The 26,412-nt window shown below is 40.5% G+C and overlaps 1 long non-coding RNA gene across 2 annotated transcripts in view; it reads left to right on the top strand.

Annotated features, from left to right (window-relative positions):
- The window catches only part of LOC141760878 (uncharacterized), a 160,733-nt gene that overhangs the window by 41,644 nt on the left and 92,677 nt on the right, over window positions 1-26,412 (top strand). Inside the window, exons 1-2 of one of the 2 annotated variants that reach the window (XR_012592478.1) lie at window positions 20,352-20,564; window positions 23,895-24,046. This is a non-coding gene — a long non-coding RNA (uncharacterized LOC141760878). Of the gene's footprint in view, window positions 1-20,351; window positions 20,565-23,894; window positions 24,047-26,412 lie in introns of those variants that run through there. The other variant, XR_012592477.1, reaches the window with a different exon arrangement.

Consider the following 26,412-nt stretch of genomic DNA (forward strand, 5'->3'; position numbering starts at 1 on the left):
CGCTCTTCAGAACACGACTCTTTAATGTGAAAAGAAGCTGATATCAGTGTCATGAAACAAACACGCTGATGCCTCATTTGATCAAACCATTTGTAGGCTGAATCTGAATTAAGGTAGCTTCTCGGTTCAAAAGAAAGAATGCGTGTCATTATTCGGCAGCTTCGGAGTTCTTTATCCTCGCATCCTCGAACGGAGAATTTCATACAATACTTAAAATGAGGGATATTGTTCTGTCAAATGTTACTTGATTGCCTTTATTACTTCACATTGTATTTTCTGGAGCACACTGAGCCGGCGAACTGTAAGTACTTGGCGTTAACAATGCTTTAAATGAAGCAAGTGAGATTTCTTTTCACCGAGTTAATTTGAATATTCACAAATGCACAAAAAACTGCTGACAAGATGCTCCTAGTATCACTTGAAGTTGGCCAAGTGTAAAAACACCTCCAATCTGCACAGCCAGATTTATATTTGACCAGGCATGCAGATATGTATTTGCAGCACTTGAGTACGGATGGAGAGGGAAGTTAAAGGTTTGAGTTATGTTTGGAGGGGTATTTTGTCCTTGGAGAAAATGCGATGTACAGTACAAAGAATGAGGAAACAAGACAGGAAATGAGAAAAAGGGGCCTAAAAGTATCTCAACAGTCCCCCCAGGCCCAATGGAGCACTCTCCACTGCCCATGATCATAAATCCAGATCTGGGCTCTGCAGTATATGGTAGCTCTGTGCCTACAGGCTTCCACATGATTCCTCCCCCCCCCCCCACCCCCCCTTCCCCCTCCTTCCTTTCCATTTTATTTTCCTACCTCCACCGTACCTGTTGGAGGAAGCGAAATACGTCCCGCATATCAGCGAGGGAGACGGGAAGGGAGCGGCTATGGAGGCCAAGTCACCGCCAAGTCAAAGGATGTTGATCACTTGTGTCTTATCGCAGGCAGAGCCAGGCCACCCCTTGTGAATTAAAAGGAGAAATAGTATCTCGCTCCCTCATTTTTCACCACCCAGAGATGTTCGGTTGCTCCCTTTCTTCCGGCTCCTGTGCCAGAGAGATAATCCCGGGCCCATTCCGAGCAGCAGAATCCATCTTTCTCGGGGTGTTGGACTGCTAGTCCTTGGCTCCTCCGAGGTCATCGGTGCCCAAACTAAACTGAAGTGCTCCCAAACAGAACCCCTCCTTTTTTTTTTTTTTTTCCCCGTTAATAATTTCTACTTTGTTTTTATGCCAAAAGTTGAGGACTCCTACAACAAGGACCCGCAACACTGCATCTTTTAATTAAAGGCCCTAAATGATAGGGTGTCTGGTCTTGCATGTGTGCCTCTTCAGCTTTTTTTGGCAAAAGAACATGTTCTTCTTTCACATTTCACAAATTTCACACCTACACGCAGAGGCACTTTGGTAATTACTATACTCTGGAGCTCATTTGTAGACCACATTATTTCATTTTATTTAAGGATAAAAGCATCTTCGGTGCAACTACATGGCCTGTTTCTTGCCACTTGCTGAAGTGTCTGACGCTGTGTTCTCCTTTTTTGAGAAATGGTTAAATATGCGCAATATCACGGTGTCATTATCATAAAGTGGGCGTGTCTGTAAAGGGGAGACTCGTTGGTACCCAGAGAACCCATTTTTTATTCACATGTCTTGAGGTCAGAGGTCAAGGGACCCCTTTGAAAATGGCCATGCCAGTTTTTCCTCGCCAAAATTTCCCGTTAAGTTTGGAGCATTATTTCGCCTCCTTCCTGACACGTATGACATGCTACCAATGTATTCCTTAGGTTTTCTAGTGTCATATGATACCAATATCTTCACTCTAGCCTTAAAACTGAGCCCGCTACAGCCTAAAAATCACAAGCTGCGTTAATGCGTTAAAGAAATTAGTGTCGTTAAAACGAGTTTGCGTTATCACGTTTACTTTGACAGCACTAATTTTAATACAGCTGTACCGACCATTTTTAAATTATCTCGCGACCCACTTGGGTACCCCGACCCCCAGGTTGACAACCACTGGTCACAGCCTCACTTCCGGTTTTGTTCCTGTCATAATTTCTAGGATCGCTAGAGGTCGCTGTCATCTTCATTTATTCCTTCTTTCGGGGATCAACCATGGGAATGGATGATAAAACCTACTAGTGGGTGTAGCAGGGCCCTACTGACCCATATCTGTGAGGCTCATAACCACTGATATAACCATTTAATGACTTGACAACAGCGTAATCGGCCTAAATACATCTACAACAACAACTTTTTTACCTCTCTGAAAATCCCTGCCTTAGAAATCTATAATGTTGTCTTGATTGTAGCACGTATATTTGATTAATTACTACCTGATATACAGGATGTCATGGCCATGAAGATGAAATGTGATTTCCCTTTAAAAGGATCAATAAAGTACCATCCAGCCCAATCTCTAATTGAATCAGAGATTCCTATCAGCCTGGAGAGGCCCTAACTGTCAGTCCAGGTTGAAATAGGGTAAAATACACATATTACGTCCTCTAATTTCCTGTCATTTGAGGTAGAAATCGGCTGACGTGGTCTGCGTTTTGTCGGAGGAGAATAAGTGCTGTACTTCAAAGGCTCTCATAACCAGTTGCAGTAAATCGAGGGAAGAAAAAAGCCCCTTCACTTCCTCTGAAATTACCATACCACTTTGGGAACGCCTAGACTAAAGGCACCTCAGCAGTGATGTGAGCTGACCTGTGCTAACTATGAATATGGTAACCGATGTGCTATCGGAGCAGAGCAAGTTCTTATCCCTCAGTGTGAACCCGTTCTGGTTCATTCCTTCAATCATTTGACGTGTTATATATATATATATGGATAATTAAGAGACTACATGTTTCACTTCACACATACAGTATATAGCGTTTTTCTGCGCACAGCCTTTCACAGTTGACCTGTTGCTTCCAGTTGCAGAACACCGATTGGTCCGGATTTGTGTTTGTCTGTTGTTGTTGTTGTAGTGCCCAGAGGTCTGTTTGTGAATGATATATAGCAAACTGCAGGATTGACTGGATATTGCTGTGTGACTGTGCTAAGTCTCGTCCTTGCCTTCTCCTCTGACAGCAAATAAAAAAGTCAGACATCCCAGAAATCCTGGATATCAGCCACCGACGAAGCAGATGAAAACAGCCAGGATTGTGTGGGCGAGGAGGGGGGAAAGAGAAGTAAATAAATAGCTCTGGAGGAGAGAAAAAAAAGACATTTTCTTCTAAGATTTTCTGCGTCTCAGAGAGGCGACACACTTTCTTTGTGAGGGGAATATTGGTGTGACTTGACAGGAGTTTAAAAGATTTATGAAACGCACACCGATCTGGTTGTGTGTTCCTGTACGTGTACACTCCGATGATGAAATCTCTCTTTTCTCCTCACTCTGTATTCAAACTAAGACGCAAGTGAGGAAACTTGCGATTGTAGCTGCTCAAACATGCAGGTACACAATGTGAGGCAGATTACTCCCAACTTGTGTGTCTTCGCCACTTGCCTATGCTTGGCTTCAGCCGAGTGCTTCCAGGCCACTAATTGGACAGCAGACCATGCATGCTGAATGGCATATGTTTCTGCCTCTGATGACCCTTCTGTAGTAGCTCAGCGACAGGACAGGAGGGGAAGAGGCACCGCCATCTGACATGTAAATATGCCAGAATCCCTCCTCATCGCAACTCTTTGATCCAGCATTTTGTAGTCCAAATGCTGCCACAACACCTCTGGTTGCAGAAAAATTGAAAGTCCAGTGTGAAAATGTCATGATTTTTTGATCCGTTGTACAATACAGACGTATCTCACAGGGCATAATCAATGGCACTTGACGAAAAAGGACTCCAGCACGCGTCTCCGCTCAAGAATTCAGCCCCTAAATTAAGAACATTGTGAGAGTTTCAGTGAAGGCCCTCCCCGCTGCGATGTAAATGTTAAGTGCGGATACATTACCGAAGGTCAAGAGAGCGCCACGGCGCAACAATCCGAAAGAAAAAAAGACAGAAAGAGGGAGAGAATAAAGATCTTCAGGATGTGAAGGGTTTCCGTCTCGCAGCTTTCAGGCTGGCTCAAGGATGAGGACGGTCGCTTCTTTAATTGGTGCTCCAGACGTTTGAAGATTTCTCCATTAGAGCGGTAAAAGACACTTCATGAGATTAGCTCGGCCTAAAAGGACAGTGAATGACTGGGGGAATGATAATAAAGGGTGCTGCTGATAAAGAGAGGACTTTCTAAAGTTACCATCAGTAGGTGTGAGTCTGCTTTTATATGGTGTAGACTTTCAGCACTCCAGAACATTTCAACTGTGAAACTCAACTTTAGGTAATGAACAGTAGCTGCATCTCATAAAGCATGTCACACTAACAAAAGTACATTGTGCATAAACAGCACCATCCATCCAACTATCTGTCCTTTCTGCAGCGGTGGAATGCAACTAAATACATTCATATAAATACTACTTAAAAACTATTTAAAGGTCCCATATCGTGCTCATTTTCAGGTTCATACTTGTATTTTTTGTTTCTACTAGAACATGTTTACATGCTTTAATGTAAAAAAAAAACTTTATTTTCCACATATTGTCTGCCTGAACATACCTGTATTCACGCTCTGTCTGAAACGCTCCGTTTTAGTGCATTGCATCGGAATTACAACGGAATTGCGTTGCTAGGCAACAGATTCCATGTTTACTTCCTGTCAGCTGATGTTATTTACATACACTGCAACAGGAAATAAACTGGGACACATTTAGAATGTTTACGTTTAAAAACCATGTAACGGTCTAAATATTGTATATTTGTGACATCACAAATGGACAGAAATCCTTACGGCTTGTTTCAAACGCACAATTTGTGAATACGGGCTGTGTGTATTTCTCTGTATATTGAGCGTTTTGATAGTTTAACAGTATTTATATCACACTTAAACCTACTTTATAATATAAAAGACATGAAAATCTCACCTTTTACAATATGGGACCTTTAAGTTTAAAAACTTGTATGTGTAGTGGAGTATTTTCAGAGGGTGGTATTGCTACTAAATGAAGGATCTGAATACTTCTTCCACCGCTGCCTATCTGTGCCAGCAAGCATGTTTCTACAAACTCCTCATGCATCACATGTAATCTTGCACGAGGACGTATCTCGCTGTCAGTCAGCTGCTGCGTCGTTGGTGTTGTGTTGGCGATTCGCTCTGGTTTCTTTTTTTGCCGTTGACGGAGTCGTGTTGTTTCTCGAAATCAGAAGTCCCAGACTGAGATAACACGAGCAGATGTGGCGAGGGAGATGAGAACCTGATGGGAAAGAGAAGCAGGCAGCAGCCAGACAGATTTGGAGGAGAATCCCTGATGTGTGTGTGTGTCTGTTTATGAACCAACACGCATACAAATAGCATTTATGCACAGCAAAACATACCATGAAGATTGAGGAAATCATTTATAACTGCTTCTAAAACCACAATGCCTTGTTTTTACTCACTTCCATCCATGTTGAAGACATCAGAAAAAATATGTAAATAAAACAAGAAGTAATTTATTTCAGTGGTCAGGAACAGACTAGTGTCCTATTGTTAGCCTCCAGATGATGGATATGTTGGATATTCTCAAAATATGTGTCAAACTAATAACTATAAGTGGGACATAGAATAAAAACACAAACAGTTACACATTGGTTTATTCGGCTTGAGCCAGTCGGTCGGTCGCTTGATTTGGTCGCTCACTCGATCCAGTCGGTCGCCCTCTCTGTCCAGTCGGTCGGTCGCTCAGTCTGGTCGCTCGGGCCAGTCGGTCGGTTGGTCGGTCAATCGGTCGCTCGCTCTGTCCATTCGGTTTCTCGCTCGGTCCGGTCGGTCGGTCGGTCTGGTCGCTCTGTCCAGTCGCTCGCTATATCTAGTCGCTCGCTCCCTTGATCCAGTCAGTCATCTATCTTTCAATAACACTCACTTGCCATCCATTGCAAGAGTTATTAGAACTATGAGTTATTACATTAAATATATATCTTTGTCCTGGCAGTCCCATATAAGTTTATTGCCAGTGTTTTGTCCCCGGCTACAAACCTACACGCATCTACCAGGAAGATTTCCTCTGCCGCAACTCAGTAAGGAAATACCACTCAGGGAATTTACACTAAAAAGACCGTAACTTTGTAAAATAGCTTCACAACGTGGCTAATTCAAGGTTTAATGAAAGGTTTAATTGTATTTCCAGCAATGTTAGACTGTTTCTTTAAAACAAAAGCCAGATAAAAGGCTCACTAGAATATATTCAGTACGATCATTACCCAACTTAGCCTAATAAATTTGTCTCTTCTCACGAAATACAATACAATGCCGAGGTCTGCGCTTCAACAATTTATAAGCTGACTTCACACTCTGCCAGATAGGCAGATACACTTGATGGTCAAAGGTCATGTTCCCCCAGGTGCGTCCCCGTGATTGACAGCCAGATAGCAAGTGGCAAGCAGTCCGTTTGTCATTGTACCATGTAATCAAGTCTTTACCTGGTGTCTGTGAACTGCTGCTGTGGTTATTGGCAGCATGCTGCTATAAAAACCCCTTTGACACTTTTCTTCTGTACCTTTTCATCCTCCCATCACCGCCACCGCCCCCACCACCACCGCCACCTTTTTCTATTTATTTATTTACATTTTTATTCATTTATTTTTTTACGACTTTTTAATTCCAGACCTGCCTCACAATGCGAGCATCAAAAAAAAAAAAAAAAAACTTGCACATTCATCATCTTTCAATTTAGCGCCTTGAGATTCACCCTCCAAGATGCACTAATGCCCCAATAGGGAGACAGATATTTGCATTTTGATTAGCGTGGGCCGGCGTCTCCCCGTCTCTCTCTCGTCTCCAATTCCACCCGGCAACGCTGACGACTGTCTAACCGCAACGGCACAGATTGAAACCATACAATTAAATAATGAATCTAATGGGAGGGATGCTGGTGGGGGGGCTCTGTAGACCTCTTTGAATGCCATGTCTGATGATTACTTTGGAGTAGTGTTTCCCTGTTGCTCGGTGTCAAGAGAGAGCCTCAAAATCGCTTCACCCTGATCTTTTTTTTTCCCCAAGATTTTGAATCCGTGACACCTTTTATTGTTCGGCTGTTAAAATAGGGGAAGGGAGAGCAGTTGTTCGAGCTGTCTTGTGTCACTTATAAAGAGCGCGCTATAGGGAAAAACTCGCTAAATTCACACCTAACCATGTGGGAGTAGTTTATTGCTTGTATTAGTAAGAGCTCGCCTTTGATGTTCCATCTCCTACAAGAGCGTGGATGGGGGGCGGGTGGGAGGGGGGGGGAGAAAGGAAAACAGCGAATGAAATAAAACAAAAGTTTTCATCTCCCTCATGCCTCGCCATAATTCAGCGTGCCAAAGGATCTGTGCGCTGTCTCCAAATGTTTTTGTTTGTGTTGCATTAATTTCACAGGGAGCCTTGTATAGAGAGGGGAAAAAAAAAAAATATCCTTCCAATCAAATCTGCCTGACAAATCGGTTTGTTTGTGAGTGCACACGCAGACTTTTTTCGCATTTATTTCCCAAGCAAAGTTGTGGGAACTGAGCCATCCCATTAGGTGGATAAAAGGCTGACCATCCTCCGCAAGGTCGCCCGGGAACGTGTAGAAAAATCAGAGTGACAGATGTCAATCAAAACCCCCACGCAGACTGTAATCGAGGTGAGTACGGTTGTGTATCAATAGACGGAGATGGAAGTAATACATTACCATATGTTTGCATAACCTTGGGGCTCAGTAACCTTGAAAGAGACAGCTGTTTCTCAGCTCGGATGCTCAGTCATCATGAGATAAGATTTCAATTTAAGTAACAGGAGACGTAACTGTGGAATGTGTGGAGTGAATTTCATGGGTTTTCCTTTCAGTTTGGCGCTATTAATAATTTTTAATTTAAAAAAAAAAAGAGTTTTGGTGTACTCTCCCTCTCTCTCTCTCTCTCTGTCTCCCTGAGGCCTTTCCGGTTCCAGTTGCTGTTTGTCTTGGGGCATTGTTTTATTACCTTCAAAACTCTTCTGGGAAAATCTTAAGACAGCCGTTGCCGAGCAACAAGGACCTGGCGGTTCCGCCACAGGAGCGGAGTGAAGAGCGGCCCAGAGCGAAAGGGAGGCGTAGAGGAGAAGGAGGGAGGCAGGGAGGTGGTGGTGGGGGGGGGGAGAGGTAACACTCAGACTGGAACAGCAGCAATATCGACACAGCTGGAGCCACGGGTAAAGAGCTAGTGAAGCAGCAATAGCATGCTCACCTGTCCCTTTTGAATCGCCAGTGGAGGCAATGTGAGGTTATGAGATGAATGTGAATCAGTTTATCTGGTGTTATTTTGTGTTTATCAAAGGGCAAGTGCTTTAAAAAATCACTGTGTTCCAGCAGTGAGAAGAAGAATAAGGCTGCAACTAGTAGTTTATTTTAATTTATCAATCAATCTTTTGATGTGTTTCTTCAATTTTAATTTGTTATTTAGTTATTAAAGAAAACAGTTTGACATTTTCAACATTATTTACTTTCTTGCAGAGAGTTAGATGAGGCGATTGATTGCACAAATTAGATAGAACGTGTTTATTAGTGAGCTTTGGAGGTGCTTATTGGCAGATTTTGTTACCTTCACACAGAACCAGGCTAGCTGTTTCCCCCCCATAGACTATATATATTGGTGTCTTCAAATGAAACTCGTGAGCTTGTGTTTACAACATGGGAAGTCGTGTTCACAATATGCTTGGCGTTCAAGTGGTTAAGTCGTGAGAACACGCTGCTAAGCAACGGCAATATTAACGTTACTGTCGACGTCTAAAAGCCACAGAGGCTAACAATTTAGCAAGCTAGCAAGCAGGTAACATAATGCAGTAAATGCAAAGGTATAATGACAGAGGAACAAGATGAGGTCTTTGAGAATATCAACATTTTCCACAGACATATTATAAAATTACGAAGAAAAGCCATATACGGCTAAAATTACAATATATTAACTTTTATGCACCGACAAAAATAACTTCCGCCATTTCTGTCAACATGAAAAAACACGTCACAAGTCGTGGTCTCGGAAATTTCAGAAACTTTCCACTTCCGAGGTCGTGAATACGACGTGAGGGGGCGTACATATGGGCCCAACTCGTAAAAACGGTGAACACGACCCCATTTGAAGGCACCATAAGAAGTGGACGTAGTCACTGTGACGTCACCCATTGGTTTGTGGACTGCCGTTTTGAAGCCTTGAGTTTGGCATTTTTGCCGTCGCCATCTTGGTTTTTGCAACCAGAAGTGACACGAGAGGTTGGAGCTAAGTACAACCAAACACTGAATAAGACTTTTTTTAAGCGACCAAAAAGGTTATAATTAACTTTCGTGAACTGAAAACACACTGTGAACGGGTTAAAGTTGTAAGACGAAAAAAATGGACAACTCCCAGACCGGACAACGCCGTGGTAGCGACCTGTCAATCACAAGGTAGGTTGGCAAGAAAGTGACCAAGCTTATATCCCCAAATGTCAAAGTCTTCCTTTCAAATGCAAGACAATAGACGTACAAATGCTCATCACAAGTCCCAAGAGCCCAAAGTAATATCTTACAATTCCTTGGTTGGTCTGACCAACAGCCAAAAAGTCAAATATATAAAATTTACAATGATGAAAGATGCAGCAAATCTTCACATTGGATCACACCAAATATTGATGATTAATTGATGAATCTGATGAGAATAAACATGCAGATTTGTCAATGCAAGTCTCCAGTGTTCTACTTATCAAGCTCAGGTGTATTGATCAAACTAGATGTCTTGGCAATGGGGGTATTTAAGACACGGTCTACTCAAAGTGCCCTTCTCCTCCTGTCTTTATCCACTCTGGCTATCACCCTTTTGGTTCGGGAACGTTTGAGTGGACACCGGCCTACGGGCAAACAAAAATCCAAGCCGTGGTTACAAATTGAGGTCAAATGAGCGTATAGAGATTGCATGTGTTCCTGTGTGGATGATTGTGTTTGTGGGGTGCACCTATTTAGGCTTTATCTGTGTTTACACGCATTCACTGCAATGCATTGCCTTAAACCAACACAGCGCCTCCTCTTGACACTTGCACTATTAGAAGTGAGGATGCACAAGCTGCGGCGGAGAGTGCTTTGCTGGCGCCTAACCAGATATTTAATCATAATTAGCCAAACAATTACCGGGCTAATTGTTATTGGTGAGATATTGGAGTGCAGAGAGGAGAAATGTCAGGTTTATTGGCAGGGGATCTTCATCCTCTGCCTTGTCTTTCTCTCACTTCACTTTTTTGGAGCGTCGACCTCACCCCGCACCTTTTCCGATTTCCTGTTTGTAGCAACACAAACACTCAGAGACATCACCTCAAAAGACAAAACGCCCATCTGTACGTCGTCGCCGCTCGGTCGGGCTTATTTGTGAGCGTTCTCCGAGGGGAAGAAGAAAAGAAGGGAAAGGCCACTTAAAGGCCAACGTGAATGGCGAGGCCTTTTGAGTATCAGCATTGTCTTTTACAAAAAGAGGTCAGGCTCGAAACCGCGAGACTGATAAGTGCGGATGTTTCAGAAGGGTCACGTAGTTCTCGCTGAAGTGAGGCCTTTTGCTTCGGCTATTGATAGCTCCACCAGTACGCCTCATGCAGAGTGGAAATCGATGTTATCTGGTGACTGTGAACCTTCTCAACCACTGACTTCCTAGCAGAGTATTTCCACCATAAAGTGATTAGAACTTTAACTTTTTAAGTATTACAACTTCCATACTTATTCAGTCTGTTGACAATTACAAATATTTGAGAATTTGGATGGACAAATGTCTAAATTTGAAATACCATATTGACCATCTTGCAAAGAAATTAAAATTCACACTGGGTTTTCTTTACATGCTAAAGTCCTGTTTTTCCATGGCATTAAGAAAACGCTTAATTGCTGGCCTTTTCCTGACTCGGATCGATTTTAGTGATACTATTCACAGTCCAACTTGTACAAACTTGACCCCCTGTATCAGTCAGCCCTGAGGTCACTTTATTATCAATAATGGGTTGTCCATTCTGTGCTACTGTAGAAACATGGCGGTCGGTTCCTTGAAGAGGACCCGTTCCGTATGTTGGCATAAATGGCTCATTCTAAGTTAACGAAAACATTATTTTCAGGTGAATGAAAACTGATGAAAATATACCTTTTGATATTATATTCCATTTCTTCCAATAGATCCTCCTAAATGTTACACGCTGTTCCTTTAAATCAAATAACTTCTTTTGTGTAATTCCTATGGTGCATTTTTGGTGTTCCTCCAAAAACAAACGCACAAAGTCACAGTTCACACAATGAAGCAATTGTGTTTTTCTGTACAACAGAAGACTTGAAACAGAAGCAATCTACTGTTCTGGCATATCTGCATTGTTGTTTTTTCTTTCTTCCCCCTCATAGATTCTGCTGAGCCCTTACAGTTTACACTCACTTTGATTCTGCCTCCATCTGCCATTCCCATGAAACCCACAATTGCTCATCTATTCATTTTGTCAACAGTCTCTTTAAAAATTGTCTTTGTGGAAACGATAAACCAAAGCAGAGGGAGTCATAGGAGATTTAAAACATATGATTAATTCATTTCTTGTTGTTTTGTTGAATGGAAGATGACAAGGGCGTCGGATGACAGTTTATTAGATAGATTTCCTTCCTTTCAAATGACAATCTCATTGTCATTAGCCTTTTTGAGTGAAAAGTCTGTTCTTGGTCTAAAAGCTAAATTGCATAATACTCACTTTCAGTATTTATGCGTGCTCCTCCACGATGATTTAACTTGCAATTTATACCCAAAACAGACAGATTTGCAATTGAGATTAGGGCGATGTGAATGGCTAAAGCGAGCTGATGGATGCCAAATGCCCATCTAAGTCGGCAATGTGTGATTTAATCTTGATTATGAGTTAATACACCATATGCTTCTTGCAATTAGCTGTCCGTGGATGACCCTCCTCTAATTTGTTAAGAGTTCAATGTAGCATAAAATCTAGGGCAGGTCATTCCCAAGTGTTTAATCTGTTCTTGGGTAAGGTTGGGAGAGGAGGGGGGTGGTGGATAGTGACGCTAGCCGCACACGGGTAATTAGCTGGGTGGATCATGGATGAGAGGCCGTGCTCTAGTGTGCTAACACCTTCAACTCTCCTACACCGTTCTCCCATTCAGGCCCTTATTATGAGCCGAACAGGAACAGAGCAGACGTCTGCACAGTGTCGAGAAAGGAAGACGAAAAAAGTAAAAGGAGCAAGGATGCACGAGGGGGGAGGAGAGAGAACATGAGAGGGGCAAAGGAGATTTGCAGTAGAAGATGAGACATTCTCAGAAGACCAAAGGAGCTGTGCAGCCTTTCAGGAGCAACTGTGTGAAGTCCATTCCTGTGTATCACAGCCCAAATGTTACAGTTTTCATCCTGGGGTATCAGATGGATAGAACCAGCTTGTATCTTTGCATCAGGGGCCCACTTTTACAAACAGCAAATAATGGCCATGAAGATTTGGATCTTATAAGCAACTGGATACTTAAAGGTTCTCTATACGATATTCAGAGCATTAATATAGCAGCAAACTACTATTTGCTATGTAAAGATATAGAGGAGTGATGTCTACCTGAGCTGAGAATGAAGTCGCTCTTCTTCTGTGTGTGTGTTGTAATCCGAGCTTCTCTGTGCTTTGTTGACATAGCCGGGCTGGCCGCGCGTGCATTTTTATGCATGTCAGTGAATGTGAGCGTGCCCCACTGGCTAGCTCACAGGGCCTGTCTACACAGCCCTGATACGGTGGTTACAGCTGATAATGCCGTCCCGACTGACGATCGCGGAACTGTACCATCCACCCTCTGAACCAAAGCATGGGGACTTTGTTTCCTGCATTTTGGTGACTTTAAAACAATGAAAATAACAGAATGATAAGGTAACTGCAACCGTATTTTTATGTTAAACTTGTACCTTTAATTCTCAGGAAAGAAAACTGAATAATTCGCCCCTCTGGCGTAAACTTGGCGTGTGAATCTCTGGCATAAACTAATATTCATCAGTTTTTATTCATTTTTGGCCCCTGCTTTGAGTATATCTTTCAGTTAGCTCTCTCTATTTCTTTTTCCGTCTCTCACTCACTGAAGGCCCTTTCAGACACAATGCGACAACAGCACCACTGCGCTCTGAAACCCTTTATATCCAATGGCTTGTGCCACGTCACGGCCACTTTTCGTGACGCCAAAATATATATATATATACATATATATATACAGTATATATCTAGTAAATACAGGTTATTAAATGGTGGCATTTCATCCGTAGTGATTAGATTCACATGATTAAATTTCATCTTTGTGGCCCCTTATTTATATATATATCTGCACTGCCTTTCCTCTGAATACATGAGATGAGTGTGAGAAGGTCAACGTAGTTCCTCCATCATTTCAACCTGCTCGATTGATTCTAACAATTACCCACAACAATACACCGCACTTAACTTCGCCGACCTCACCGACGCCTCAGACGAGTAAAATTACCACGTAACATTCAGAAATCTACAGCTATCACACTCTCAAACCTGTCCTAAGAGTGTGACACTGGCAGCTGAGCCCCCACCCTCCTCCACACACAAACACACACACACACCCTTAATCAAGGTTGGAAGATGCATTTGGTGAATTCGGAATTTCAAGCACCTCTCTACTCTGGCAGTGTCTCGACTTTGCCTGATTAAAATGATAGAGGGGCTGGAGAATGTTTGATCTCCAAATCAATTTACATTTAAGATTCAATTTTGCACCTGCAAGACTTTGATTTTGGAACTTTATATGCTTTCACCCGTCTTGCAAGGATGGAGATTAATCTACACCAGCTGTTGAAGGAAATATTGTTGATTTCTTTTTTCTTTTTTTTTTCATTCGCTCTCTTCTGCTCACAAATAAATTCAAATGGATTCTCACAGATGTATCACGCTGTGTGATATATGAAACTTCTTTTTTTTTAACGATAAAAGACCTGGCTGAGATGTGCTATCCAAGACTTTCTCTGCTGTTTACAGCTAATATGCACAGGGACACACAGTGAAGAGAACATGAATACTCTCACGCAGACATACAGTCACAAAATGCACAAAGAACAAACAGGAAATGCAGGTCCTTTGAAGCATAGAGGGAGTTAGTTATTTGGAGGGAAAAAGATCCAAAGTGGTTGGATGGAAATCGATACTGAAAGGTGAGGAGAGAGGTGGGTGCAACAAATAAAAGGACCCCGACACTAAATCACAGCTTACAGTCTTAATGTACACCTCCGGGGGAAAATATCTGTTTTTAGAACATTCTCTATAACTTATTGATCCTGGAATTAAATTAACCAGTCCCTTTCCCCTTAAAGCAAGCCCACGATATTAAGACATGTTTGCATGTGTTTTGATTAAAACGGCTCACGGGAGGAAGCGTCAAGAACTCTGTTTGCTACAATATACATTTTTTTAATCACTTCATTGTGTCGTGTTTGCAAAATGATTAATAAATGCAGAATGAAAGCTGATAAAGGTGATGTGGTTACAGTTAGCCTTCCATTAACTTCAAGCAGTACTTAAAGTGGAAAAAAATAATAATTGTCGGTACTCCTCTTATTTACATGTTGGTGTGTGTGTATTTGCCGCTATCAGCAATCTCTTGCGACTTATTCCTTTTTATTCATTGTTTCTTTAAGCATGTTATACTGTGTCAGTCATAATCATTTTGTTGTTATATTATTATATTTGGGCTATGCATCTTCATTATAGGGTTAATTTCAGCAGTGAATAAAAGATACTTGGAGATATTGGGTTTGGGGCTCATCCGAGAAAATTAGTTTTTGACTTAAAGCTATGCAATTTTACATTATTACTACTTAAACGATTATTTTTTATATTTATCACAGCCTCCGTCTGAACGTTTAATTCTTCTGGAAATGTTTGCCGACAAACAGTTCACTAATTATTTTACTAAAAGGACATGAACGTTGTATTGATAAATTACAGCACCCTCGTTTTCAACCCCCCCTCCCCCGTTCCTTGCGTCGGCTCATCCAGATGCTCCCCACATAGTTTTTATGATATGCGATATTGATTAACTGTCAGATACTGTCAGCGTCGACCAGTGAAAATAGGTTGAAGGTGTGCAAAACTTCTCATAAATAGAGCCAGGGCCAGCGTTTTTTTCAAACAAGCAACACGTCGCTCAGCCTGATCGCTGAAGCACGGAGCAGGTTTAGGACGTCTTCATTGGGAAATACTGAAACATCTAATCTCCGCTTGTTCGCATCGCGTCCAGTTAGGAAGAGATGTTACGTGGCGCGGTGCAAATCCGCTGATCATTATGACTCTCTCTGAGAACCTGATATGAAGAGGGCAGAAAAAGAGTACCGGTGCGCAAGAAAAAGCCACTGTACGCTAAGGAGTAAAATGAAGAAGTGCCGGTACTGCGTACCTGTGAGTACCGGCCCGCTTCGAGCACTGACTGCAGGCCTATTTTGAATTGTTAAAGAGGGAAATGTGCAGTTTTAAATACATTCCAAATGTTCAATTGAGTCTTTTCTTGGCCAAAGAGTTTAGGCTCTCTTTATGGGAATCAGGAAACAGGACAAGTGGTGACATAATATTACCATATATTGTGTGCATTTCTGTCCCAAGTGTCATTAAATGTTAATCTCAAAGCTTTGTTTTCCATCGAGCAAAGCATACTGAGAGAAAAACTGTGGACGAATCCAATTCTTTGACATTTCTATTTAAGACAGGTTGGTTATGACATGGACACGATTTACTGATTTTCTTTACATTTATGTCAAGGATGTTTATGATTGATTTTTACATTTCCTGCCATCAGATTAGACAGATTATACTGAAAGGTTGAAGCTACTTTGGAGTAAATATTCCTGTCAGGTTGGCTTGACAGTGATTTGATTTGCAGTTCCACTGGGAAATGGTGGTGAATTTAAAGTATGTTCCAAAATATCATAACAAGATTCAAAGGTATATAGCCATGCTGGCAGCTCTCTGTTCTATGATCTGAACGCTGACATCAGCTAACATGCTCACAGTGACATAACTGACGCACTGATGCTATGCAGGTATAATGTTAACCATGATCATCGTCATAGTTTTGCGTGTTAGCATGCTAACAAGGAAACCTAAAGAAAAGCATCTGTCATAAATACGACAAGGCCAATACAGAGCATATCTTGTGCTTATATATACAATATGATATTTATACACTATCACAGGCGTTGCTTCTCAATCTGTGTTGTATGGACTAGTTTAACTTTCTCCAATGCTTCGGACAAGGCATCAACTGCACCGCCCTTTGCCCCATTAATCCGATCTATAGCAGCCAGTTGGCACGAAAAGGCATTTGAATAACATGATAACTCAGAGCTAGTGACGTAGAATAAAAAGCGAGAAAGACAGAGTGGCGGACAGGACAGGAGGTGGATGGGTCCAACAAACACAGGACTTTCAACCAGGTGACCGGTGTTCGAGACCGGTGTTTTGTTTTGTAAGTTCCGTTAGTGACGTTTGTGTTTTCTGTACTTATGTTACGTTTTTTCCGTATGTATTGTACTTAGTTTACCTACTTATTTTAAGCCCAACCATGACGTTTTTTCCTAAACATAACTACTGTAAGTGGTTTTGTTGCCTAAACCTAAGTGAGTGGATTTGTTGCCCCCTGCTGGTACTGCACCTTCATACATGCGTGTAATATTCGGCGAGGCAAAACATGACACTGACACGCTATCCTCGGGCCTATTGCATGCTTTGCTGTACATATAATGAAATGCTGTTCTCTTTTAAATGTTAGCAGCTCAAAATATCCAATATTCTGAAAAGACAGAGATGTGTGAAAAGGACTGAGGTGGAAATAAAGATTGTTGTAGAATTCCAAATAACTTTCTAAAAACCTATATAGGTTTCCAAATCATAGGAAGCAGGATTACACTGCTCTCTTGAGCTGTTCTTCAAAAGTAGAGCCAAAAATGCCTGCAACTAATGGTCAACAAGAAAGCACTCCACCAAGGCCTAATAATCTCCCCAGTTAGCCATTACTTTTAAAGACAAGCATCATACTGGGTAGATGACAGTGTGGGTAAAATGACCAAAGTGCATCGCAAAAATTGTGAGTGTTAATGACCAACAGGTCAGGAGATATACATGAAGAGATCGTGGCTGTATAATAAAGAACTTTAATCTGTTTCCTCCACTTTGGAGCACAAATGTGCACAGAAAGTGTTGTGTTTTATGAGTCACGGATTGGGAGATACAAGTCTAACCAAAATCAATATTTTCTTTCTCCCTTGGGTGCCATGCCAAGCTGACCATTGTTTCTTTATGTAGAAAAGTTCAAGATTGGATTAATGGTGGCACTAGAGAATAAGGATACATGGTCACCATAATCAGTATGTTTCTTCCTATAAGGAGGGTAAATGTGAACACCGAATATCACGCCAATCTTGTCATTTGTTCTCAAGATATTTAATCAAATAACAGAGTTCAAGGTTTAATGACTGTGATTTAATATAGTGTAGAGGGTTTGGTACCATGACCAAAAGTTACACCCTTTTATATTTGTGTGAACGATGAAATGGCTCCAATGATTGGCCAGCATAGACTGTATATAGGAAGTGGACTTAGTTACCGTGACATCACCCATTGGTTTGTGGACTTTTGAAGCCTTAAGTTCGACTTGTCGTCGCCATCTTGGTTTTTTGCAACCAGAAGTGACACGAGAGGGTGGAGATAAGTACAACCGAATGCTGAATAAGACATTTCTTGGCGACCAAAATGTTATAATTAACTTTCATGAACTGAAAACACACTGTGAAAGAGCCATAATTTACTAAATGAACATCATGCTGTATTGAAGAATACTTGAAACTAGCGGTTGAGACTATAAACTCATGTCTGCAATGTTTACTGAGGTAATAAATCAAGTGAGAAGTAGGCTTATTTTCTCATAGACTTCTATACAATCAGACTTCTTTTTGCAACCGGAGGAGCCGCCCCCTGCTGGCTGTTAGAAAGAATGCAAGTTTGAGGCACTTCCGCATTGGCTTCACTTTCCAGACCCTGAGGTTGCCACCTGGCGGCCAGTCACCAATCTCTTATGGGTATTTCAAAACAGTTCCCAATTTATTGAGGTGTCTACGAATCTTTTCCGCACAGGCTTGTATAGGAAAACCCCAAGAAAACATTGTGAAATGAACTAACTGAACTACTCTATAACTCTAACCCTTGAAAAGCTGCTCCATTTACCAGCTACTTCATTCCTGTTTGTCACACTGTGAAATAAAATTATAACAAATGCAGCAATTTACATATTTGGGCTGAGGGCTTTCGGATTTCAATTTAATAATGAGGAATAATGCATAAATTATTTGTGCATCCTAATTGGTGAGTTTTGGCTAAAATTTATTATTCATTTCCTAACTGAAGAACAATGGAACCACTTCGAGCTAGCCATTGTATGTGTCGGAAGTGTAAAATATGCTATTCTAATGAATATTACAGATTCAGAAAGATGTAGTAGCAATATGCTCTGTCTGACCTGGAATAAGGGACAGAAAATAGCAAAAGTTATCCCTTATTATGGACCTTATTATAGCCACCAGACCATAATATACCACACAGTAGTACTGGTTCTGGGATTTTTAATCCACTTTGATGAGCCTTTTCAACCAGTTAATTTTCAATTTAACATTTATTTTGACCCAGATCACTACAACTTCAAAATTGATCTCACCTTAAAAATATAGTGTGATAAAAAAATATCATCTCTAGTCCAATCCTCAAATTGTGCAAGATTATCAATGAATACTATTTGCCAAAAGTCAGTGTATTCTTCAGCATGTTATTTTGAAATTGTATGTCATTGTCGTTTGACAGAAGCCAAATTGCCCCTGCCTTTTTGAGCAATCATTTCCAAATTGATGTGCAGTATATCTGAAAGCCAAGCAGGACAAATGACAATCTACCTATCAGCCTGAAGGGTATTATTGTGACGATTCTTTTTAAGCAATTTTTGCCAATTTGTGCGGAGAAAGGCAGGGAGAACAGGGGAAAGAGTGTACGAGTATACAGGATGTAATGCGACAATGTTCATGAGTCAGACTTAAACTTAAATTGCATCTTGGGACCCCCTAAGCATATTAAGGGTTCCCAAAAGTGTTCCATAAGTGTTTTTACAGTAATAGTCACCGGATGAGATCCAGTCCTGTGCACCAGTGGCAGATTGGGACAAAAATGAAGTCTTAATGCTAAGCTATGATATACGGCTGCTGGCTCCAGCTACATATTCACCATCCAGACATGACAGTGGTACCAATATTCTCATGTAACTCATGTCAAAAAAAGCAAATTGAAACTATTGCTTTAAAGGAGGATTTGTCGGTATCTAGTGGTGTGGTTGCAGATTGCAACCAACTGTGTACCCCTCTGCTCACTCCTCGCTTTCCAAGACTGCGGTAACATGAGCTGCCGAGTGCAAAAACAGTGATAACACTATTGAAAACATAATTATGAATATTTTATTCCATTTCTAATATATCCCCAAATGTTACACACTGTTTCTTTAACTATGAAGCTAGGACTAGGAGGAAATTAGCTTAGGTTAGCATAAAGATTGCAAGCAGGGGGACACTGCTAACTCTGGTCTGTCCAAATTCCAAAATACACAGAACCGTTGTTCATCAATAAATCATTATAACCTGTAACTTCCCTGAAAATACAAATTGTTATTTTTACATTTCTGTTTGTATATGGATTAAACATGTTTCTCTTTGGAGAGAGTCAGTCTTGCTGTTTCTCCATGCTTCCAGACTTTATGCTAAGCTAGGCTAACTGCTTCTTGGCTCAGTGTGTAACATTTTGGGAGATATATTAGCAGAAATGGAATATAATATTCATAACTATGTTTTGTGTATATCACTTGAGTGTAAGAATTGTTGTTTTCGTTAGCTTAGAATGATGTTGCTTCGCCATGTTTCTTCAGCAGCACAGAACGGACAAACCAAGCCCTGACTCTAGAGAGAGCCTTTCGCATTTTTACGTTACCTGAAGGCCACCGTAGTTCTCCGATACGCTTGTGAAACTGCGGTAATGTGAGCTGCAGAGTGCAAAACCATAGTACCGCCAGCTGCCGTCTGACTTCCATTGCTCCTAAAGTAGTGTTATTATTACTGCAGTCTCGGAAAGGGAGGATTGAGCATAGCGGTACTCCGTTGGTTGCAATCTGCAACCACACCACTAGATGCCGCCACATCCTACACACTGTACCTTTTAAGGCACAAACATGAGTCAATCTTCTCATCTAACTGTTGTCAAGACACAGAATAAGCATACTTCCCCCAAATGACAAACTATTCCTTTAAGTGCTTAGCAACTTCCTCAATATTTCATTCAACCTTAAACCAACAAAGTGTATCATGTGACTTCAGGTTCGGGTTGACTCATCATCAATCCAAAGCCATGTTTTCCTCCCTCTCTGCTGACGGGGGCAAAAAATGGATTTCAGGTGGGAGAGAGAAAGAGAGGATGAGAGGGAGTGTCAGTCTGCCAAGATCAATAGGTGAATCAAAACCACTGCTGATGTTTCACTCTTCACTATCCCTCTTTTATGTATTCACCTTCTTCTTTCTCTATCAAGTCTTTCTTCATCTGACGCTGCCAGAAAGCCAAAAAATGCTGACAAACAGTCGTCTGGGCAATTCCAGCATCTTTATTTGCACTCGATCCAAGAAGAAAAAATAAATAAATCTGCAACCTCTAGCAGCCTTACACCCCCCTCTGAAACACATCGCCTCTCCCACACTCTCGCAAAGCTCGGCTCAACCTTTAGTGTTGCTGACCCTGAGCTGAGGGACCTCCCTGCCACCACTTTCCTTTCTTTATTCTCATCTTCAAACTTTCTATGTCCAACTAGCCTAACCCTTTTCCTCCTACACTTTGAGCTTACTGCAGTTTTTGTTTGTTTCGTGCTTTGTAACGGATTAATTGTATGCATATTGTTATTCCTATTAGGGATGCTAAATTTGAAACATTTTCTTAACCGATAACCGGCCCTCGTTAATCGATAATTAACCGTTAACTGACAAGATTTGTGCCTTGCATGCAGCGGTGCGCCAGCTGCAGTGTATAGGAGCACAACAGACAGCTGAGTATCCAGGTCACCCGTCCGGGAGCGTTAACTTAGTAGCCACGGTGTAGCTCTAGCATTGCCAGAGGATTCGTGCTCGCCGCCGCTATACACACGTACAGTCTGCGTAACTTTAGCGAGTAGCCGACAGACCTTGTGTGTGTTGGCGGTGAGTATGAGGTTGTTGGTGGCGTTATGGCTGTGAACGTAGATGTAGCAGTGTGTGTACAGTTTATTTGTCGGTGAATAAATGCTACTAAACTACAACTCCTGCGCTCCGCTCAAGCAAGCTGGAGAGACCGGAGCCCACTTCCTGTATCCTGCAACTCCGGCTCCGCCTCTTAAAGTGAGCATTAATCGGTTAAAATGCTTAATGTCGGTTAACGGTTAAACGGTTGATTATTAACATCCCTAATTCCTATTATAAAAAGGTTCCTGCTTTTGTTCTGTGAAAAGAACATGAGGCTTAACATCGATGTACACCTACTGTACAACAGACTAGAATGACATAAATATAGATTCATGCCATTGTTGCTAGGCTTTCCTTGTCACTACAGTTTGAAAGAATTAACACTCCGGTCTAAACCCAAGGTGTGTGGGGGAGACATTAACAATACTTGATCTGATTTTCTTCAGGGAAGCAACCGTCTAATGCCAGAGCCTCCCCCACTGGACTATTCAGGCTAATGTTGATGTTTGGACAAATGCGCAGTAACAGCGGGTCTGCTTTTCAAATTGAAATTGAATTTGTATAGAGATCAGTGGAACAGGGGTGTCGGCCCAGCACAAATAACTTAACTCCGTCAGTTGCTCTTGGCGAGGCTGAATTCATTTGAATCTATTAGAGGAGAGAGGAGAAGAAGAGAGGCACAAGGACGGCACTCATACTTTCAACGCCTCCTAATGTCTATACAATGATGGGCAAAGTTATTTTACTCTCTAGTGGAAATTTTTCAGAATAAAACTTTGCATAACCTAGCAACCACTGGTGGAAAAAAGCACTCAGAACTTTTACTTAGTAAAAGTAATACCATAGTGTAGAAATACTCTTTTTTCAAGTAAAGGTATTAGAATTAGGGCTGTGAAAGTTAATAACGCCACTTATTTCTTTAACGCATTAACGCAACTTGTGATTTTTAGGTTGTAGTTGTTCAGTTCTAAAGCTAGAGTGAAGATATTGGCATCATATGAAGCTAAAAAACATAAGGAATCCATTGGTACCAACCATGTCATACTAGCTTGTAGGGGGCTAAATAACGCTCCAAACTTAAGCTAAATTTAATATAATAATATGTATAATAGAGCATTAATAACTTGACAAATGGTACATTTTGAATATATAAGAAATGTTTGATTAATTTGTGATTAATCACGACTAAATATTTTAATCAAATGGTAGCTCTAATTAGCATCAAAATATACTTCAAGTACCAAAAGTAAAAATATGTATTATGCACAATTGCTCCTTTCAGAATAATGTATATTATATTATTGTATTATAATCATTGATCATCACTCTAATGTTGCAGCTAAATGCTCATCAAAGCAAAACAATTGTGCATAGTATTAAGTAATAGTGAAAGTATTGAAATACATTTATGTTTTCATTCATAAGTAAACTCAGCAGCATGCATGGAATTGATAAATATAGCAGCTGAAAATGTATTTACTTGTAACTTGCACTGTGTAAAGTGTGACTAAACCTTACATAGCACTGCGACTGCTGTGTCTTTAAAACCCACTCTGTTCTTGGCTCTTTGCCTAGAAAGTTCATTTCCCATCCAGCCACATGTACTAATCCACACCCCGCACAGAGAACAAGTATTTTCACTAAAAGAGCAGCAACTCCAACATACTTTTATTCGGCACCTTTCTAAAGGCTCTGTGGATGTATTAATTAAAAAAAAAAAACATTTGTCTACATAAAAATCGATAAGATATTTAATTTAATTCAATTGATTTATTATAATTTAATTTATTTGAGTTAAAGGCCCAATATTGTAAAAAAGTTACATTTTCATGGCTTTTATATTATAAAGTAGGTTTAAGTTCTATATAAATACTGTGAAAGTATCGAAATGCTTAATCCACATAGAAATACACACAGCCCGTATTCAGAAACTGAGCTTTTGAAACAAGCCGTCAGGATTTCTGTCCATTTGTGATGTCACACATCTACAATACCATTTCAAAGTTTAAAACGTAAACATTCTAAACATGTCCCAGTTTATTTCCTGTTGCAGTGGATGTGAATGACATCAGCTGACGGGATGTAAACATGGACCCAAGCTGTTGCCTAGCAACTGTTACAATTCCATTGAAATGTACTAAACCGGAGCGTTTCAGACAGAGGGTAAATACAGGTATATTCAGGCAGACAGTATGAGGAAAATAAAGTTTTTTTTAAACATTAAAGTACGTAAACATGTTCTAGTAGAAACCCAAAATACAAGTAAGAACCTGAAAATGTGCATGATATGGAACCTTTAATAAATCTAACGAGTTGAATCAATTTAATTTAATTGATTTTTTTTTAATTCAATGTATTTGATAGTTTGGTTTTTGTTGATTATATTTTGTATTAAACATTTGAAAGGAACTAGTTACTACGAATAAATGTAGGAGTAAAAATATTTCTATTCAAAGTAGCAGAAAAATGGAAACAATCGAGTAAAGTACAAGTAGTATTCTTGTGGGATGTATGGGATGACACACTTTAGTATGAAGTTGCTAAACTTTTTTTTCTTTTTTTTTTTTTTTCAGCTCGCAAAACAATCACAGACGGTCGATGGGGAATGGACAGCACATCCTCAGCTAGCGTTTGAAAGGGACTTGACCGGAAAATGCACAACTCTAGCGGAAGGACACCGTTCTTAGGAGGTTCAGCACCAACACTCTGCAACTCTTCTATAAAGGTAAGCCATGCGTTTAATTCACTTTATGATTTCAGCCTTGGCTTTCATTATTATTACGCAATATGTTGAATGATTTCTGGGTCTGTCTGAATTAAGAGTGGAGTGTGTGGTCTATTTGAAAGATGTTCTAATGACGCACACATGGCAGTGAGTGTGTATTTGTGAGAGAGACGTGGCATGCACGTAGTCTATGGTTTGTGGAGTGTGTGTGTGTGTGTGTGTGTGTGTGTGTGTGTGTGTGTGTGTGTGTGTGTGTGTGTGTGTGTGTGTGTGTGTGTGTGTGTGTGTGTGTGTGTGTGTGTGTGTGTGTGTGTGTGTGTGTGTGTGTGTGAGAGAGAGAGAGACTTTGCAGCTTGTTTTGGAGTTGGAGCTGGGTCAGTGTTTTGGTTGCTGACTGCAAACTCATTATCAAGCATTTAAGTACATAGATTGAGTTGTTGGACGGCAGTGTGTGCCTCCCGCGGTTACCCTAATGCCCCCCCGATTAGATATTTCCTCACGCCTCAAGTGCTCCCTGTGTGCTCTTCTTACCGAGGCTGTAAGTTGTTTGGGGGGGTCTTTGTTTGCTGTTGTGCTTATAATGAAATAAGTGTTTGCATGGCACATAATATATTTACATTTTCTGAACTCTCCTACCACTGATGCATGTAGACTGGTGGGCTGTACATTAACTTATTTTGCACTGGAGCTACAGAGGTTGAAAGTTTTGTATAAAAGTATCAAGTAAGTCCACTGTTGTTTGAGAATATTCAAATTCTGTGTTGGCGTGGAGCATACAAAAATAAAGTTTAAACATGCCATTTTCCATGACCTTTTCAAAGGAGTATAATATTGAAAATGAAGGCATTCCTTAAATATGAGCCTATGGATATATTTTTTATTATTTAAGCACATAGCATGGATGTAGGACGCAGGGGCGCTGAAGGGGCTGCAACACCTCCTAAATCCAGGTATTATAAAGCTTATAAAAGTTTAAACTTTTTCATCAATTGATAGTGTTTCCCCTTTCTTACTGGGGATACAGGCTATATGTGTAGTGCACATAGTTTTTGTGGTGGGAAAGAGGATTTGTGACGAACAGAGTGACAGCTGACTCACATGAACGGGAGGCAGGTCCCCGTTGGCCATATCGTCACTGCGCTGCATTTGGTCCTCTGTCTAGAGCTGCAACGATTAATCAATTAGTTGCCAAATATTAAATTAATTGACAACTATTTTGATAATCGATTAATAGGTTTGAGTCATTTCTTAAGAAAAAAAAAAGTAAAAATTCTCTGATTCCAGCTTCTTAAATGTGAATATTTTCCGGTTTCTTTACTCTTCTTTGACGGTAAACTGAATATCTTTGTAGTTGTTGACAAAACAAAACTTTTGAGGACGTCTTCTTGGGCTTTGTGAAATATTGAGAGACATTTTTCACCATTTTCTGACATTTTATAGACCGAAAACAACGAATCGATTAATCGAGAAAATAATCAACAGATTAATTGACAATGAAAATAAACGTTAGTCGCAGCCCTACTCGTGTCACATCTCTCTCACCTCATTAGTTTTCCTGTTAAGATTTTTATAGATGTTTTTATTATTTATTTGCACAGTAAACAGCAAAGAAAAAAAACATCCAATTACAAAGAAAAGTAATTTAAAAATGATTGCATAATTACTAATTAGGTAATATTTATTATTTATTTTAGCTTTAATTTAATTGAAAGGCTGTTTTAATCATAACCACTAGAACCACACATACTGGATTATGTGGTAATAACCAATAAACAGCATTCATGGTATGTTTACAATACAAAATAATGCTTCTTTTGCCCTCAAAATCTAGTACACCTTCTTCACCGGCCTCACCACTGAACAAGCAGGACACTTAACTTCCTCATATATGGATTTCATCGGCGAATACTTGCATGGCTTCAACCAGTAAACACATATCTACAGTATATCTACAGCCTCTATCACACTGTGTGAACATTTATGGCTACCTACTCAAACACACGCTGTGTACATTGATAAACATTTTCCCCACATCATTAAGTTATTCTTATGGTTGTATATATTTCCATTGTTTTTCTGATTCTGTTTTTTTTTTTTCTCATTTCCTTTCCACGTCCGTTAAATTTGCATTTCAGAGAGAGCACACTCTTATCTCTTTAGATCTGTTTCAATATTGCACCTTTTTCTCTTTCACCTAAAAGAGGAAATGAAATGCTTTGTTTGCCTTTCGGGTCGGTGTATTTGCACCAACAGTATCTATACTGTAGATATACTGTGTTTTTTTATTCTATAATTAGAAGTGGGAATGTCATCTATTAGATTTAAGTCCAAACATATGGTTTAAAAAGGGGAATTGATAAGAATCA

Source organism: Sebastes fasciatus, chromosome 22, assembly GCF_043250625.1.
Source record: "Sebastes fasciatus isolate fSebFas1 chromosome 22, fSebFas1.pri, whole genome shotgun sequence".
NCBI lineage: Eukaryota > Metazoa > Chordata > Actinopteri > Perciformes > Sebastidae > Sebastes > Sebastes fasciatus.